The following is a 17,153-nucleotide window of genomic DNA, read 5'->3' on the forward strand; positions in this document are numbered from 1 at the left end:
CCACTAAGGGAGTATGGCGTTCACCGCACGCCTTCCAGGTAAATAAGGCCACGCGCATTTAATCATTATCGCACGACGAGGTTTTCGTGTCCTCCGTAATCACGGAATCGAATGCAAAGGTAACCACGTTACCACAAACAACGTCAGTCATCCGGCGAAAAAACTAAGGAGCGAGTACAACGCGCAGGCTTTTCGGTTGTCTCGGGTGTGTCGCTGAAGTCGACGTGGGGCGTCTGTCTGGTCCGGACTGGCGCCAAGGCCGGGAATGAAATTCAGTTAGGAGTCAGTGGCGGCTGTAATTGATAATGCGATTCTGGCCACGCCGGGTTTCCCCGCCCCACATGGGTTTTCTCGCCCTCAACGCAGGCGCAGGGTAGGAGCACCCAAGGGCCGCTGCTCTCGGGTGGGGGTGTTTGAGCGTGCATAGGGACGGAAAAGGCTGGTGAGAGAGAGACAGAAGGGTGGCAACGGAGCTCCCGGAGCTGTCACCGAGTACGAGGAAATGGATGCTTGTCTCTTCCCCAGGGTGGGCAAAGGCTAAAGCCCATCCGCGGTGATCACCATCAGGCTTCTGCTACGGATTGGAAAGTCTGTGGAGGGACGTGCAACGGACGTGACAGCATCAATGATACCTGCTTCCGGTAGCGGGTGTACTGCTTACCGAGACTTGTATTTGCCGACGAAGCAAAAAAAAAAATGCGGTTCATTTCTTTGTCATAGGAATCAGTAAAACACGAAAGTGAAAGGTGAAGCGAAATCAGCAACTAAGCACGATTTGAGGGTCAGCGGCTGTCTTGTGGGCGTGCTTGGCGAGTGACATCATGCTAGCGGGTCGCTTTGGCAAAGGTTTACTGGCGTCATTTTCGAGACGGATATGACGCTAGTGAAATCTTGGTATATCGCGGCATAAAACACTTTCGAGTTAAAAGACAAAATCCGAAAACGAACAACCCTAACACTAAAGGTTGCAGGCCACAAAAAGATCTGTGTGCAGGGGTGCACCCTTTACAGTCCGCTTGCTTCGTTTTACTGGCGTCACTTCCCTGACGGATCTGACGTCAGGAAAACCTTCGTGTATCCAGGAATAAAAGACTTTCGTCTTAAAATTAACTCTAGTGTTTCTGTTCCGTTTAGATTACTTTTGCTTAACGAGGCTCCACTTCTCAAGAATCTACGCAAAGAGGAGGCATGGAGAAGGACATAAAATCTGAAACGAGAAAGTCGCCCTGGCTTAGCTGTACAGAGTATTGGCCATTCAAACATCGTTTCACTACTTGTATGTTGTGCATTACACGTAGCTGCGCATTTATGCGTTGTGTTGAGGTCAGCGTCGCCTACTTTCCTTGCCAGCGCAATTTCTAGCATCCGGCGACGCTGTGGTGATATGTGGTCTTCTTCTTGGTAGAAACTCTCACGAAACACCAAGTTCCTACCGTCGTCTTCGATAAGTCACGCCCTTTCGGCAAAGAGGCCATAACAGAGCATCTTAAAGCATCAAAATGACGAACTATTCGCGGGGGAGCTTGCTAAAATTCCGCGTAGCTTTACTCTTGCCTACGCAAGAGCAAAGCTACGCGTTGTTATGGCCGGTGGCTGAGATCATCTTCCACCGCAAAGGACCGTACAAAGATGCGGCATTCTTTGTACAATTGAAAACTTTCACGGCTTATAAGTCCTTCCGTCGACGTGTCGGCTTGTCATGCTCCCCTTTAATTTCAGCGGTTGCAATCTACTGCTAGGAGTTCCAGTAGAAGATTTGCAACGAGCCTCCCAATTGTCCTTCGTGCGGAAATCACACTGAATGACATTTCCGGTGCGAACACAATAAACGCGTAACCATCCATTCATCCAAGGGGCAGAACCGTCCATTGATAGCGCCATCTCACGTTCCCTGTAACAATTACTGCGAAATGGGCCGGGGTTTCCCCTCGTCATCCGAGTTTCGGCGTTTGATTGGCGACACCGCAAGAGCCACAGCAGAAACGAAACTGTCAACCAATTTTCGCAGACCGCAGTAGCAATCTCATGGGTGTAGTCTGGAACGTCATGCTGACTGCGACGGACGACTCTTCAGGACCGGAGAGTTAGATGACGTGGCGATGTCACCCATTTTACCCCAATAGGCCGACACAGTTCGTTACGAAGGCCATTTCCCAATACACGTTTTTGGCGAGGCCCGCCACGAAAGGATGGACGCTGGCTAAATGAGAGAACCAACCCCTGTAGTCGTCCTAAGCAGCAGTTGGCTGTCTACTGCGGGACACGGCAGAATTTCTAGAGATCTCAGCCAGCCTAGCCTCTTCTTCTCCCCAAACTCTGCTACCAAATTTCTATACCGTGTAAGAGAAAGAAGAATCACAGGGGTGAATTTAGGTTCATAAATAAACAATTAAAGTCCCGTATTTCACTGGAACGGTGGTCGTGATCGATCATTTATCCTAACTATGCAACGCGCATGCGTGTACAGTCAATACAACGCCGATCACTTGATCATATGTAACAATTTCTGCGAACACGCTGTCTATAGGTCCCATACAATGCCCTGCGAAACTTCTTTGCCTTAATTAGATTTGCAGAGCGTTCTTCGAAAGATGACTTCTTCTATTCGTGTTGACCCCGTGAAGTACCCTTATGAGGTCCATCGCCAAGCTCTGTGTCTTCACCTTTAAGTCAGCGGAGAAAGTATATGTCTGTTGTGACCCGCCGCGTAATTTTTGAACCGATTGCTTTATCCAACCCATAGTAACCATTATCCCAGTTTCTATGTAACGGCATGAATATCCGTCAACTATTCGTCAGCAACGTCGCAATTATTCCCGCACGGTGACGTCATACTGTGCGGTCATCACACTGATTCCATTCTTCCTTCGTTCTTTGCGCCACCATATAATGTGATGGAGATGGGCAGCGGAGGCTGTCATCGCCTAACGTGGGAAAAGCTGGTTCGACAAAGGGGCGAAAATGGAAGAGCGCCCAAGTGCGCGGTTAGCTTGCATCCGCAGTCCATAGTTGTCTCTGCAAAGATTTTTGCACTTTTCCCATGCTTTTCCCGTCTTCTCCTGCCACTAATTCTAGAATGCGCAAGCCACTAGACAGCACGCGCTGCTGGGAGCGAATAAATTTTGCACATTTTCTGTTTCGGTAGAATTTGTTTAAATCAAAGGTGTACTAAATCTTCTCCTGTATGACCGTGTGTGCAGAATTTCATGCATCTGCAAAACGTTCTTCAGAACTCTACCCACGACAATCTAAAGGCAGGACCGGTAATTTTGCTGATTCAATTCTATAGGGCGAGTACGGCGTTATGAGCCACCTGCAATGCGTTTCTCGTTCCCCAAAAGGCGAACAATTACCTTAGCGCTTGATAAACCGCTTACTTCGAAGTTCGTACTACAATTCCCTCATTAACATCTCACCAAAATTCAAAGTACGACGAAGTTTAAACAAATAACCTTCTGTAAACGATTCCTGCGTTGAGAAAGCACGAAATCGACCGTAATACAAGCCCGGCGTGGCGATTACGCGTAGTCAAGCCAGTAATTCCAATCAGTAGCGGACCTTGTGCCATTACGGGGCTCCCATCTATTAATCGAAAAGAAAAAGAGAGAGAACTTGATTAGTGGGTAACCAGCCGGACAGCCCAACTACCCGAATCGAAAACAATGAAGTCGGGTCTCTCATCCGCCGGCCGAGAGCGCTTTCTATTGTTCCAATCTCCCCACTACTTGTGCCGATCGAAAAGAACTCCCAGCCGCGCGGACCCATGTAAAATTCCGAGCATGCACTCGGAGAAAAGCGAAAACGCATTGAAAGCAGATCGACCGAGCCGGGTTCCAGTCCGATTTGATGGTGCGGCGAACAACGGGTGCACCCGGAAAAAAAAAGAAAAAGAAATGAAAGCGAGGGCGGAGCAGTGCCCAACGCTTATACTTTGCTCCGAAATCCTCCTCGAGCTACGCTGAAACACAAAACACTGCCCTCTACCCGCGCAAACACAACTGGCTCCAGCTACGTAAGTACACACGCAGCAGCGCAAAGACGGGCACACAAACACACACAGGCTCGGAGTGTGCCGCGAGCGAAAGCAAGCCAGCACGTGATCCGCGAGCAATCGTCCTCGAAATGGGCGCAGCCAACTTGGGCCGGGGCCCCGGCCGCTCCGCGCTGTTCGCTGCAGCCGCGACCGCGCCGGTGAACCAGGCTCCCTCACTGACGCTTTTTCTCTTCTTCCAGGCACGAGACAGGACAAATACTCTCGCAGCAGCTGCCTACGTTGTCTCCTCCACCCCTTTGTGTCCGTGTCTTCCCTCCACGCCGAATAATCAAAAGCCGGAGGGGAAAAGACAACAGCATCGACGGGAGAACAGCAAAAGAGCAGCGTGGCGGGGTTTCGGAGAGATGAGGGTGCATTCTATTTTCCGGACCAGCGCGCTCACTCGCGGCACCGACGCGTGCGACACACGAGCCACGCCGCTCAAGTATACACGGGATGTATGCGCGCGATTCTCTCTCGCGGCAGCGCTATTTACCTCGATACCCGCGCTGCGCTTATAGAATGTGTATACCAGCCGATCTTGATTCTCTTTGGCCCCCCCCCCCCTTCCCCACTTTCTCTCTTGTCTTTTTTCTGTTTGGACACCGTTTAGCTATCGTGCCGTGATGTTCACTTGGTGGCTGCGCGTCGTGCGCGCGCTGCCGTGGGTGCGTTTCAAAGCGCCAAAACCCCTACGCGCATGCGCAACGCAGACAGGTGGAACAATGTTTACGCGCGTCGTAGCTTCCCCGTAGCTAGCGGAATGTTCAGGCTGACCGCTACGATAGTGGAATTGTGTTTAATGTAGCACGACATATTGAGCCCCACGCAGTCCACCCCTGCATCCATGTGCGCGCGCTCTCCTTTTCCCGTCTGCGTAGGGACCGTGTCAGAAAGGGGTTTCAAGAATAGTCGGGTTCGAGCTCAGACCAGCCGCAAATGATTTCTTAGCAGGCCCCTGATGCGAGTTAGTTGGTTCATGATGTTAAAAAAAATGAACAGCGCGATCAAACGAAACGAAGGACTAAGAAGACGAAAAACACAGACGGGCGCTTTCGTCTGTGTTTTGCGTATTTTAGTTCTTATATTTTTTTTTTCTATTTTAAATGCAGAGCATTTTTTAGCCTCGCCTCTTCCTGCGTCGGACGTCGTCCACAGCTCCGCGTCCGCAGCAGGTGCGCCTCTCCTCCTTCCCTTTTCTCTCTCAACAGCAGCTGGCGCGCGCATGCGTCGTAGTCATCCCGTTCGCTCCGTCGCGGTCTCGGCGTAACAGGTGCGTGATAGCAGCGCGGTGGGGCGTGGAAGGGCGCGCGCTGCTTGCGCATGCGCGCTCTCCCCCCGTACTGCTCTCCCTCTACTGCGCGCGCTGCAAATATAAAGCGGCTAGCGGTCGCTCGTGCTTCAGTCACTGCGTTGCTCCTTCCTTCCTTGGTTGACGCTCGCTCCACCCTAACGCGACTTTACTCTCCTCTCTCTACCCCAAACCAACACCAACGCAACTACGACCCAACTACCCACCCTAACGCGACTTTACGCGGCGTTAACGACCCCCAATGCTCTGCATTTACTCGTGTTCCCCTCGCGGGAAGGCGCGGGAATTTTTTCAAATGCTTTCTCCTCCAAATGCAGGAGTGTGGGGCCACCATCTGAACGCTGCGCTACAGCTTTCAAGAAATTTCAAGAAACGATTAAGGCGTTGCACGGCATCTTCGGAGCGTATAATGGGTGAATCGTTGAAGGAACCTGACGGAAGGAAGCAAGCCAGCGCGTTATCCGCGAGCAATCGTCCTCTAAATGGGCGCAGCCGACTTGGGCCGCCCCGGACGCTCGGCGCTGTTCGCGCACGAGGCACAAGTAGAAAAGCACGGCGCGGAAGCTCAAGCGCCACGCTGTGCCGTTCCACCAGTCCCTAGTAATCTGTGCTTTTTCATCCTTCTCCACATCATCATCATCATAAACAACAACTACTACAACAGCAAAAACAACAGCCCATTAGACTGACTGCTAAACGAAGGCCTCTCCCACCAACCTCCGACCGATCCTGTCCCAGATGTGGAGTAGCAAGCCAAGCTCGCTGCCAGGCTGACTTCTCTTCATTCATTAAAGGCATTCCTCCTCCTCCTCCGCTCGAGCCAATTCTTTGCCTCGAAATCCCCTTATTTCGTCTCTCCATCGAGTTAATAATTCCACTAATGGTGATCGTAGAGCAGCTCAACCAACTGACCACATCCTAGAAGGCATTTATTTGAATCCGAGTAACACCTTCCGTCTGCCTATCAGTACCTTCTAGTACGCTTTGTCGGGTATCTCTCTCCTTCGTCCCGCCCGAGCACCGTTTTCACAGGTTTGAAATCAAGAACCTGTCAGCCCTAATGCACCAATTCCTGACGTATCTTCTATATGCCATTTCCCTATTTCCCAGTGTTGACGTATCTATCTATATCCCAACCCTCTTCCGCAAGGTTCCCGGTCCACGTCAGCTGTCTACATTTTCCGTTCCTCAGCAGTCGTTATCCAGCATCATTTGATTTGTACTTGTGCGCAGAACGACTCCTGATAAGAGTTTCCTATCGAGTACCCGGCTTCAGCTCAAACGGTGTCGAGAGGAACAACAAACAGGGCAAATTACGCGTTTTGCTTCTTGCGGGCACCGTTTAGGCCGTGCACTATTGGCGGGCGACCACGGCTGCCATCATCGCCGAGATAAGAACAGGCTTTTGTCGTTGGGCAATGGTTCAACGCACAGTGAGCTGCTTCAGTGTTTCATGTGGTCAGAACAGAAACTGCGTGGGCAAAGAATCTCACGCGACGAATTAGTAAGGAAAAAATAAGCATCTAGGGAGCCACTATCGGATGCAGGGCCTATTTTAAGGTCAAAGGTGAGCAAAGAACCGCGGAGGCGTGTGGTAACAGCGTCAGCAACCGCACACATTGTCTACATTCCAGAAACGTTGCACCATGCCTGCCACCACCGCCCCCGCAGGAAACGGTGCGGTGCCCGGGAGTGGGGACATGCTCCGAACCGTACGTGCGTGAGTGTGCTCTGTGCTTATGTGTACACATGCGTGTACGTATGTGCGTGTGTTCTTTGTATGTGGATATCCATGCAATGTATGTACGTACGTACGTACGTACGTACGTACGTATGTATGTATGTATGTATGTATGTATGTATGTATGTATGTATGTATGTATGTATGTATGTATGTATGTATGTATGTATGTATGTATGTATGTATGTATGTATGTATGTATGTATGTATGTATGTATGTATGCACGTATGTGCACCTGTGTGCACTTTAATGGGGAGATTGTCTTGCCTTGTTAATTTAAGGGCAGTCATAACATGCCACAGGCGGCAATGACCCAACCCCCATGCAAAAAAACATACGAAAAAGATTCGCCCAGCTTCACTGACTTAACGTGGCGAACGCGGACGTTAACAGCTAAGCTGCGTGTCATTTCGTAATCGTGAGTCGAAGCTTCATAGAACTTCTGAAAGTCAGCAGGTCGATTTCCACAAGCTAAGACTCGATTCATTCGAAGGCGCCGTGTCCGTTCGCACACCAACTGTCACTGGCGTTCCCGACAGGCCGCTTTTTCTTCCGCAGATCGCGTCTTTACCCATTTTCTGGACATTGCAGACCATTTCATACATAGCATGCAACGCGGCCGAGGGTAGAGAGGGAGAGGGTGATTGGGCTCTTCCTGCGACAAGGAAAGTAGGGCGCAAGGCTGCTCAAAGCAATAAACTTCCGAATACTGTGAACTCAACTATTATAGTCAGAATTTTGCTAGTTTTATTCGGACAGAAAAAGTTTACGTTCATTCAGTGCTACAATAAGCTTGCTACAGAAGAAAATCAGAGATGGCGCCATGTGTCCAAGCTTAATACGAGAGCGTCGGAACTTCGAGCAGACGGCGCGAATGGTTTCGCTACTTCTCCCTTTCTTCTCAGCCTTGTAGACGCTATTTTCCGGCACGCGTGTCTGATCCACGATGCGAGGCGGAGTGGTTCCATCTGCCTATTTTCTGCTGCTGACTACCTACGTAGCGTCCACTGCGCTGCGCTGCTTGACGCTCACTCTACTCCTTTCCAGGCTACACCCTCTCCACATCGCTGCGCCTGCGTTACCACGCCTCGTCCCGTGCAAGCGTCGACCAAGAATAGCTTCGTTGTTAAGACAGTCTCTCGTCTGATTACAGGACAGTGGTCGCAAGGAACATGCAAATGCGGAATCAAGGTGTGTAATGAAACTGGGTGACTACTTAACTTGACCCAGAGCACAAGTAAATTTGGGAAAAGGCGACAAAGAGGTCCTCGCCCAGTGACAATAAAATAACGTTTCTGCTACGCAAAGCTAATGCGATCAGGGGTAATAACTCTCAACGTAATAGTGAATGTGGGTAACGCCTTTTACATCCCCACACCATTTCCCCGCACAAGGACTCGTAACTGGGCTAATTAGGAAATCTCAGTGGCAAAGTTTGTTCAAATCGCATTTACTTAAAAAATTAGATCACTTTCTTGCGAAACGGCGAACAATGTATGCAGTTTTGTGCCTTCGGCAGATATTACAGTGAATGCGTTGCACCTTGCTGCTTCGTTAACTGCTTACGGTGTCACTAAAAAATAGAAACAACTCTGCGTTTAGTCAAAGTGACGAGAAAGCCAGAAATTTAATCTATTTGTTGAGGCAAATAATTTGTTTTCAGTGTACCTGCAGGAAATTTAAGTTATTCTTGAATGAAACGGTGTACCTTAGCAAAGACGAATTCGTTTGCCTAAGCCACAATACTAGAGCATTCCGTCCTCTTCGGATGTGTAGTTGCATTCCTAAACGTAGCTTTCTTTTCTCTGGAATGCTGTCACCATTCTCACCTGCGTGGCGCCGCTAGAGGAGGTTACGAGAGGACATACAGCGGACAGGTTGGTCACGAAAAATTAAAGCTGTCCGACCCAATGTGAATGCTGCCATAGTGTGGAGAAGTCATTGGCCAGAGTAGCTGTGACGCCTCTTGACTAGTTTAGCTATCAGCCTGGCGTTGATATCGAAATTAGTCAAGAGAGGACGCCGCAGCCCCTCAAAAAGCCCATAAATAGGCACTGGATTGAATTTTCATTAATTTGGCGCAGTTAATGCTGTCATGATGTTCTCCGTATGTTATATTATCGCGTGCTTATTTGAGGTCTAGCATTTATTTGATGTAGGGTGTAACGCGCCGACGCAACGCAGGCGATGAGGCGCGCCGTAGTGGAGGGCTCTGGATTCATTTTGACCACCTTGGGATCTTTATCCTGCGCCGAAATGTCGCACACACGGGCGTTTTTGCATTTCGCCTCCATCAGAAAAGCGGCCGCCGAGGCCGGGAATCGAACCCACGACCTCGTGCTCAGCAGCGCTACGCCTTAGCCACTGAGCCACCGCGGCGGGTATTTGAGGTGTAGCAACGGCAGGCTCTGTGACAATGGCGCAGCGCGAAGATCACCCCCAACACTTCGCATGTCAGTAACGTGTGCCTATGTGGTGCAATGGGATAGACATGAGATTCGTAACGCGAGGTATTCAGGTTCGATCCCCGGCCAGGAGAAGCGGAGATATTTTCGAGGCCTCGGTTTGGGTGCGTGACTCCGTGACGCCGTAACTACGGTGGCTAGATAGCGTGACGCCGGACGAGCTACGGTGACAAGCCGGGCCCCTTAAGTGCTCCGCACTTTAAAAAAATATTGTTAGTTAGGGGTGCCGGGTGGAGTTCATAGTTTGTGTTGGCGGCTATGCAGAGAGACATGCTAATAAGAAACAACAATAACAATGTTTCCAAAGAGGGAAGAAGTAGCGATTTGAAGTAATCATCAAAAGACAAACGGTAAGATAACAAGCCCGTTAAATGAATGTGCATTCATTCCAACCATAGTCGTCTCTCTACCTTAGCGCGAATGCTAGGAACTTCCTGGAAGGTGATTAACGTAGTTGCAAGGTTACCATTTTTAGGTACCTAGCCATATCAGGACCTTCGGATTGTGAACTTTGCTTTATGTCAATTATATTTTTGTTTAAATCTGTGAAATCTAGTTAACCCGGCAACGTATATCGGTGTCTGCCACACACGCTTATAACAGCTCTCTAAGTCGTTTGGTTAATTTGGTTAGTAGGTTTAAAGAGCCGACGCGGCAAAGGCGATGAGGCGCGCCGTAGTGGATGGCTCCGGATTAATTTCGACCACCTGTGACTCTTTACGTGAGCCACAATCTCGAACAGACAGGCATTTTCGTTTTTCGCATCCTTGAGAAAAGCGGGCGCCGCGGCCAGGAATCGTGCTCAAGGCCGTGGCTGCGGAGTTAGCAGTTGCGAAAAGCAGGGAAATATACGACCTGTTCCCTCGGTGATATTCGGTCGTTTCTTGGGCAATCTTCTCCACTGCGCTAGTATAAAAGCCCCATAGAAAATGTGCAACATAGCGTGAGACGTGTCATCCTCGGTCAGTCTGTACCCGGTGTTCAAAAAATGACGGCAGGGAAGCTGCAATCACAGAGTTCCAATAAACTCGCCGGCTTTTCAACCACTCCAACAAACCCTTTCGCTCGCCGGAGTCCTGAAAATAAAGCTACACAAAACCTGCACAGTTCACTGATCCACGTAATGGGTAATAGGCCGATGTAATATAACACGCTACATTGAAACGTTTGGCCGTTGAAGTAGCTACGTTGAAATACTATACTTTCTTGCGCAACCACCGATGAAAGCCCATCCCAGCGTGCGCTGACGGCACGGAGCAGGTTTTCGCGCATAGCGACGACCACTTCTGCGAAAGGACCACAGGAAGGGGGTGGGGGCTGCTGGGAAACAACGCAAACAGGAGTTGCGGCCACAGCACGCGAGCATACCAGATAACACTAGAGCGGGTTCGAGCACGCCCGGAGCGTCGCTGCCTTCCCGGCATCCAGGCGGCAACAACGCCGGAATTTATGATTACGCAGCACACGCCAAACACGCGACCGCCACTCCTTCTTCCTCGAGTCGCCTCCGCCAGCGCTCTCTCTCGCGCTTATTAAAGCGCCCGCTTCCCTCTTTCATCCCCATTTCTTGCTGCCACTTAGGTAGCGTACATAAACCGGCCGCTCAGCGCCACCGCGTGCCGTGCATGGCTGCTGCCGACGTTTTCGCAACGTCACACCGCCCCCGTCTTCTTTTCTCTTATTTATTCCCTCGGGGCATTGCGGGGAAGAGCGCGCGAAATACACGCAGTGCGCGAGAAGGTGGGGCTGCCAGGAGCGAGCGGGTAAGTCAGTAACTTCGAAGCCGTCGCACTGCTACAAACTCCTTCTCATTCCAGATGTAAGCGCCCCTGCAGTAAGCCACCTGAAAAGTGGCACGCATGGACGGGCGAGTTTGTAACACTGTTTGGTTATGTATACATAACCGGGAACCCATTCTGGAAAATGGACGAGTGGGTTCCTGTAGAAACAGAGGATGTATTTTCACTTGTTTTTTTGTTTTGTTTTGTTTTGTTTTTTCCCCAAGTGCTTTTTTTTATACGCCTCGGTACGCCTTCCTGACAGATTGAAGGGCTTGTGGCTGGTTGGACAAATGAATGGCAGTTACGCGTAGTCGTGACTTTCGCTACGCGAACACCCCGTAACACTCACGGCTATGGCCGCGTCAGAGTTCCCAAGTTTCCATTTTACCTGGACATAACTATCCTTATCCCTATGTTTAATCGTTAACTTGCATATGTGTTTGCATGATGCCTCTAAGCTGAGGCATGATGCCTCTTGCATGATGCCTCTAAGCTGAGGCATCAGCCTCAGCTTAGAGCATATGCACCAATCATCCCAGTTATAAGCGCAGGCTAAGCTTCTCCTCTAGTACAGTCATCCACAGCGTTAGCTGGAGCAGCGCTTTGCCCGCTTACCGCATTCTCCTGCTTTGGTGCAAGGTAATTTACTCACGACAGTTGCATTTGTTTGAAGTTTAAGCTGACACGTAAGTCCTCCCCATTTATCTCAACATTTTTTTCCTCGGAGTTTTTGAGATATTTCGCGCTAAAGTCAAATCTGATGTTCCAGCTAAGCCTGTGGACGGCCGTGGGAGCACTCAAAACACAACAACCTTCTGCACCACGCTGCATGGAACTAATGAGGCTACGGGGCAACTATCAGCCGCATTTTCCTTCAGCACTGCTGTCCGGCCTGCACGACATGGTCGGGCCGGCTTCCGGACCGAGAGTCACTGCTGCCACGCATGGCGGAGAAGAGCGGGGGGCATCTGGACACCCGTGCGGCGCTTAGCCGCTGATGAAAATTCCAGTGTTCGGCATTTATCATCCCGCAGTTGTGCCGGGCGCGGCAGCTCTCGAGGTGGTGGTGTCCGCCGCGCGCCATGCGAACGGGATGGAGAACAGGAGGATGAGGAGGAGGGGGAGAAAGAGGATGAGGAAGAGGAGGGATCGTTTCCCGGAAGAGAAGCAGGAGACGACAGGCAGAGCGGACACAGAAATACGAAGCGCGCGAACGAGAGGGCGAGGCCGGCCGAGAATGAATGAATCCCGGGCGGCGGAAGAAAAATGACGATAGGCTCAATCAAGCGTACGACACCGCAGGTCCGAGTTGCCCTGAATACTTGGCTCCTTTCTCGGTTTTTAGCGCGAGTCCCGCTGGAATTTATTTATCTTCCCTGGAGTCGTTCGGACCTGATGCTATGCAGGCGCTTTTGGATACGCGCTAGGAGTGTACCGAGGAACGAATAGGGAGGATTAGGAGGCAGTGTCTATTCGTGGCAAAAATTACTCGGGAGTATTTACTGTCAAGCTAATCGGACCCCATGTGAATGGCTTCTCTTTGTAAAAAGAAGTCTGTTTTTATTCTTTCACACCAGCTGATTTGAAGGGGCTGAGCAAAATCTCGCCCCCACACGAGTCTTCCACAAGGTAAATTGACGCAGGAACTCGCCTTCTTTGCTGCTGAGAAATTGTTTTGAAGCCTGTAATCATCAGCATCACCATCGGCCTATCTAGGCCTACTGCAGGGCAAAGGCCTCTCCCATAGACCTTTAATTATTCCGGTCCTGTGCTAACTGCGTCCAAGTTATCCCCGCAAACTTCTTGATCTAATCTGCCCACCTAACTTTCTGCCGCCCCCTGCCACGCTTGCCTTCTCTGGGGATCCACTCTGTCACCCTTAATGACCAACGGTTATCTTGCCTTCGCATTATATGCCCTGGTCACACCCATTTCTTCTTAATTTCTTAATTTTTACTGATATGTCCTTAGCACGCGTTTGTTCCCTGACCCACTCCGCTGTCTTCTTGTCCCTTAATGCTACACCTATCATCTTCCGCTCCATTGCCCGCTGAGTCGTTCTCAATTTAAGTTAAACCCTTTAGTGAGCCTCCAAGTCTCTGCCCCGTAGGTGAGTACCGGTAAGATGAAGCTGTCATACACTTTCTTCTTCACGGACAATGGTAGGCTGCCATTCATTACCCGGAAATGCCCGCCGAATGCACTCCACTCCTTCTAAGCCTGTATCGGGTGTTGAACTCGCAGATTAGCCGCCAGGGGGTATACACCCACGAGTTCCCTGAGCAAGCCATGCTGTCGATCCACCATGTAAGGCTACTGAAAAAGGGGTGCATAAGTGGGCCTACCTTGAGTGCACTGTTTTTGGACCAGGCCAATATCGGAATAGCTGCGCCTCTTGGCGTAGCAAAGCACGTTTGATTTAGAGTTACATAGTCCAAGGTTCGACGAAAACTCGTTAGGCGAGGGTGATTCATTCATGAAATACAAGCAGGCAATCGCCTTGCCAAAAACAAATAAACAAATAAAGACGTTTCGGGGCCCCTACGGGTCCCTTGTTCACAATGAAGAGGGGTGTGGAAGGGCGCGGCTATTTATAGGTTCGGTGGCGCAGAGTGCGCATATATATCTCGGGGAGATTACCCCACGACCGGTTAATCGTGTTTTTAGTTGTTTGAATATGCACTGATTCTAAAAGTAGTCGTGTCGACAGGCGCTTCTCTGATGTGATTATGCTTGCGGAATCCCAATCGATGACGTGGTTAGTATCCAGGTGATGATCCGCCAAGTCATTTGAGCTTGCATTGCCTTTTGTGACATCGTTCTGGTGCTGTTGAATTCTTTTTTTCCCTATTCCCTTTCACAACCCTCTTCATTGTGAACAAGGGACCCGTCGGGCCCCCGAAACGTCTTTATTTGTTTATTTGTTTTTGACAAGGTGAGTGCCTGCTTGTATTTCATGAATTGATTTAGAGTTGTTTCCCTATTTCAGTTTCTGCCTTTATCTGGCCATTTTTCTCACAACGGCCACCGCAGTTAGAAGTAGTGAGTGTTGGTGTTGCCTTTCATTGCGTGCGTGTGGGCCTGTGCATGTAGGCGGTGTATATGTGTGTGCCTGCATGCGAGCGCCAACTTTCATATCATGTTCACCCTTATCTGGCGTAGCGAGTGTGGCAGGTAGCCTGACTGACCTCTCCAGCAAATTCAAAACTTTACTCAGTCATGGTAAAGTATCGTGCTATAGGACATTGCTGAAGTATCGTGGTACAGGACGTTACTACAGTATCGTAGTAATGCTTATTACCCCGTATTGCATTACAATTCACGCCCTCTGAAACATTGTGTTGGGTGATAGGGGAAGCCATACTATAGAATTTGAAGTAAAAGACAGTTATTTTGTATTATATCTAATTTGTTGCATGTTATTCAATCGAAATGTTTTGACATCCTCACGTGGGTTTTGACCAATACTGTTCAACCTACAGTCGCCGAGGTTGCGCGGAGCAGGAATCTACAAATAGACTAAAGCCACCGATAAAAAAAAAACAGCGATGAGCAAGTTCGCATATATTTTTAACGTGATTATTTTGTACACCCGCGCAGAGGCTCCGCTGTTCTTTTCATCAGCTTCACTAACAGTCCTGCCGTGATGCGTGAGCCAAACGCCAATTCAGTCAAACAAACTTCATTAAATTCCTAACTACTAAAGACAGAAAGCAGGCACCTACTCATCAGTGATGTGAGAACGTCGTTACACTAGCTTTCAAACCTAACTACTAACGGCATGCAACCACAAGTTCGAAATCTTGCACCAAATTTATGCTTTACACAGAGTAATTTTCACCAAATGACATTTTCCACTGCCGTACGAAGAGTAATTGTTTATTGGGATGACGCGGGGCACGAACACAAATTGCCTTTCATGCAGAAGCGTGAACTTCCTTTGAGTGCCTGGTTAAACAGCGCACTGACACTGGCAGCGTTATACTCTCCGTTTGAAGCTGAACGCAGAGCTAAACAAATAGCGTTTCCGTGCTCAGGTATACTTCTTTTGGGGTACGTTCCTAGCTTTTTTTACGCTTTTACCTGATTGATTGATTGATTGATTGATTGATTGATTGATTGATTGATTGATTGCTTGATTGATTGATTGATTGATTGATTGATTGATTGATTGATTGATTGATTGATTGATTGATTGATTGATTGATTGATTGATTGATTGATTGATTGATTGATTGATTGATTGATTGATTGATTGAGTTTAACGCGCCGGCGCAACGCAGGCGATTAGGGGCGCCGTAGTGGAGGGCTCCGGATTAGTTTTGACCACCTGAGTATCTTTCACGTGCGCGGAAATCTCGTACGCACGGGCGTTCTTGCTTCTCGCCTCCATCAGAAAAGCGGCCGCCACTGCCGGGAATCGAACATGCAGCCTCGTGCTCAGCAGCACAACGCCTTAGCTACGAGCCACCGCGGCGGGTGCCTGAATAAAGGTTTTGTTGATATAGGTGAACCAGTTTTACTGCCTAATGGTTAAAAAGGGGTTTTTCTCTCTTTCTACGTCGTTATTCGTCTGTCGTCGTCTCTTCTTTCGCCATTTTTTCCTCTTTTTTCGTGCAATAGGAGAGTAGAAGCTCTCGCAAAACCATCCTTCGAGCCTATTTAACGCTATCGGGGCACCGCAACTGATTGCAAGTGAAAAAAAAAAAAACACTCAGACGCCCCCTGTCGAAGAAAGTGCGAGCTATCGACGGGGAGGAAAAGGCAGGCGCCAGAGATCCGGAACACAGCAGCAATTCGAGCGAGAGGCAGGCGAAAACAAAACAAAAAAATGTTATGGGGGGAGGGCGCAGCCCACGGAGGCCAAACGCATATTGCCAAAGCGGCCACTAGAAAACAACGGGAAGCAAGCAGTCGGAGGGAAAGCCTTTCGTTCCGCGTTCCGGGACTGCGACGCACGTATCCGAAGCGGGAGCGGCGGCCAATTCCGTCGTACCCCGAAAATGAAAAGCTCCTTCGGGCACAATAGCGCGCCGTCTCCTGGAGCGCAAACGAAGAAGACGCCACGGTGATCTCAACTTGAATGAATAAATAAGGCGCGCGGGAAAGAGGCGGACGGGAGAAGACAACGCGGTGCAACAAAGGCAGGATCCGTCGAGGCCGGGGGAGGATAAAAAACGTCGTCGCAAAGCGATGCAAATTACGCGTGGACGCACTGAGCCGAGCACCTATCTGCGTGAAAAGAAAGGGGATCTGCGTCTCCTTCTTTATTAGTTCCGACTGCGGGACCGCTTGCTTTGTTCGCCCCGACGTTCCTTTTCGTTCGGTTTCTCTGCGCGACACTCGAGGATCTTGGCTTGACGCGGGGCGAGCAAAAAGAGAGCTTATATGGCTCGCGAGCGCCGCGCCACCGGCAACCGGAGACGCGGCGACGGTGTGGCTGCGAGTCGGAGCAGTGACGAAGTATTCATCCTGGTGGCGGCCTTATGTCTGCAAATTAATGGCCACACTTGAAAAACGGACAGTCCAGCCGGTCACCAGTTAGGCCTTTAAGCGCGAAAAGAAAAAGAAAACGAAAGTGTTGGTCGAAATTGTAAATGAGAGCAGAGGCGCAGCCCAACGTCAAGTCGAAAACCTAACGTGTATGTGGGACCTTGTGAGGAGTATGGACTTTTCGGTTTCCCCATTTAGAACACTTGAGCTGGTTTCTTATCTCCGTTAACTACGAGGGATTGATCTTTGGGAACAGTGGACAACAAAAGCGCCTGCGTTCAAAATTTAGGCGCGTGTTAGAGACACCCAGGTGGCCAAAATTAATCC

At 49.8% G+C, this 17,153-nt stretch overlaps 1 protein-coding gene across 1 annotated transcript in view; it reads right to left on the reverse strand.

Annotated features, from left to right (window-relative positions):
- LOC144149272 (uncharacterized) overlaps window positions 1-17,153 on the reverse strand; it is a gene marked incomplete in the record, with an annotated part of 436,446 nt that overhangs the window by 165,054 nt on the left and 254,239 nt on the right.

This window comes from Haemaphysalis longicornis, unplaced genomic scaffold (assembly GCF_048455015.1).
Source record: "Haemaphysalis longicornis isolate Haplotype H1 unplaced genomic scaffold, Haemaphysalis longicornis Haplotype H1 scaffold_8, whole genome shotgun sequence".
Taxonomy (NCBI): Eukaryota; Metazoa; Arthropoda; class Arachnida; order Ixodida; family Ixodidae; genus Haemaphysalis; species Haemaphysalis longicornis.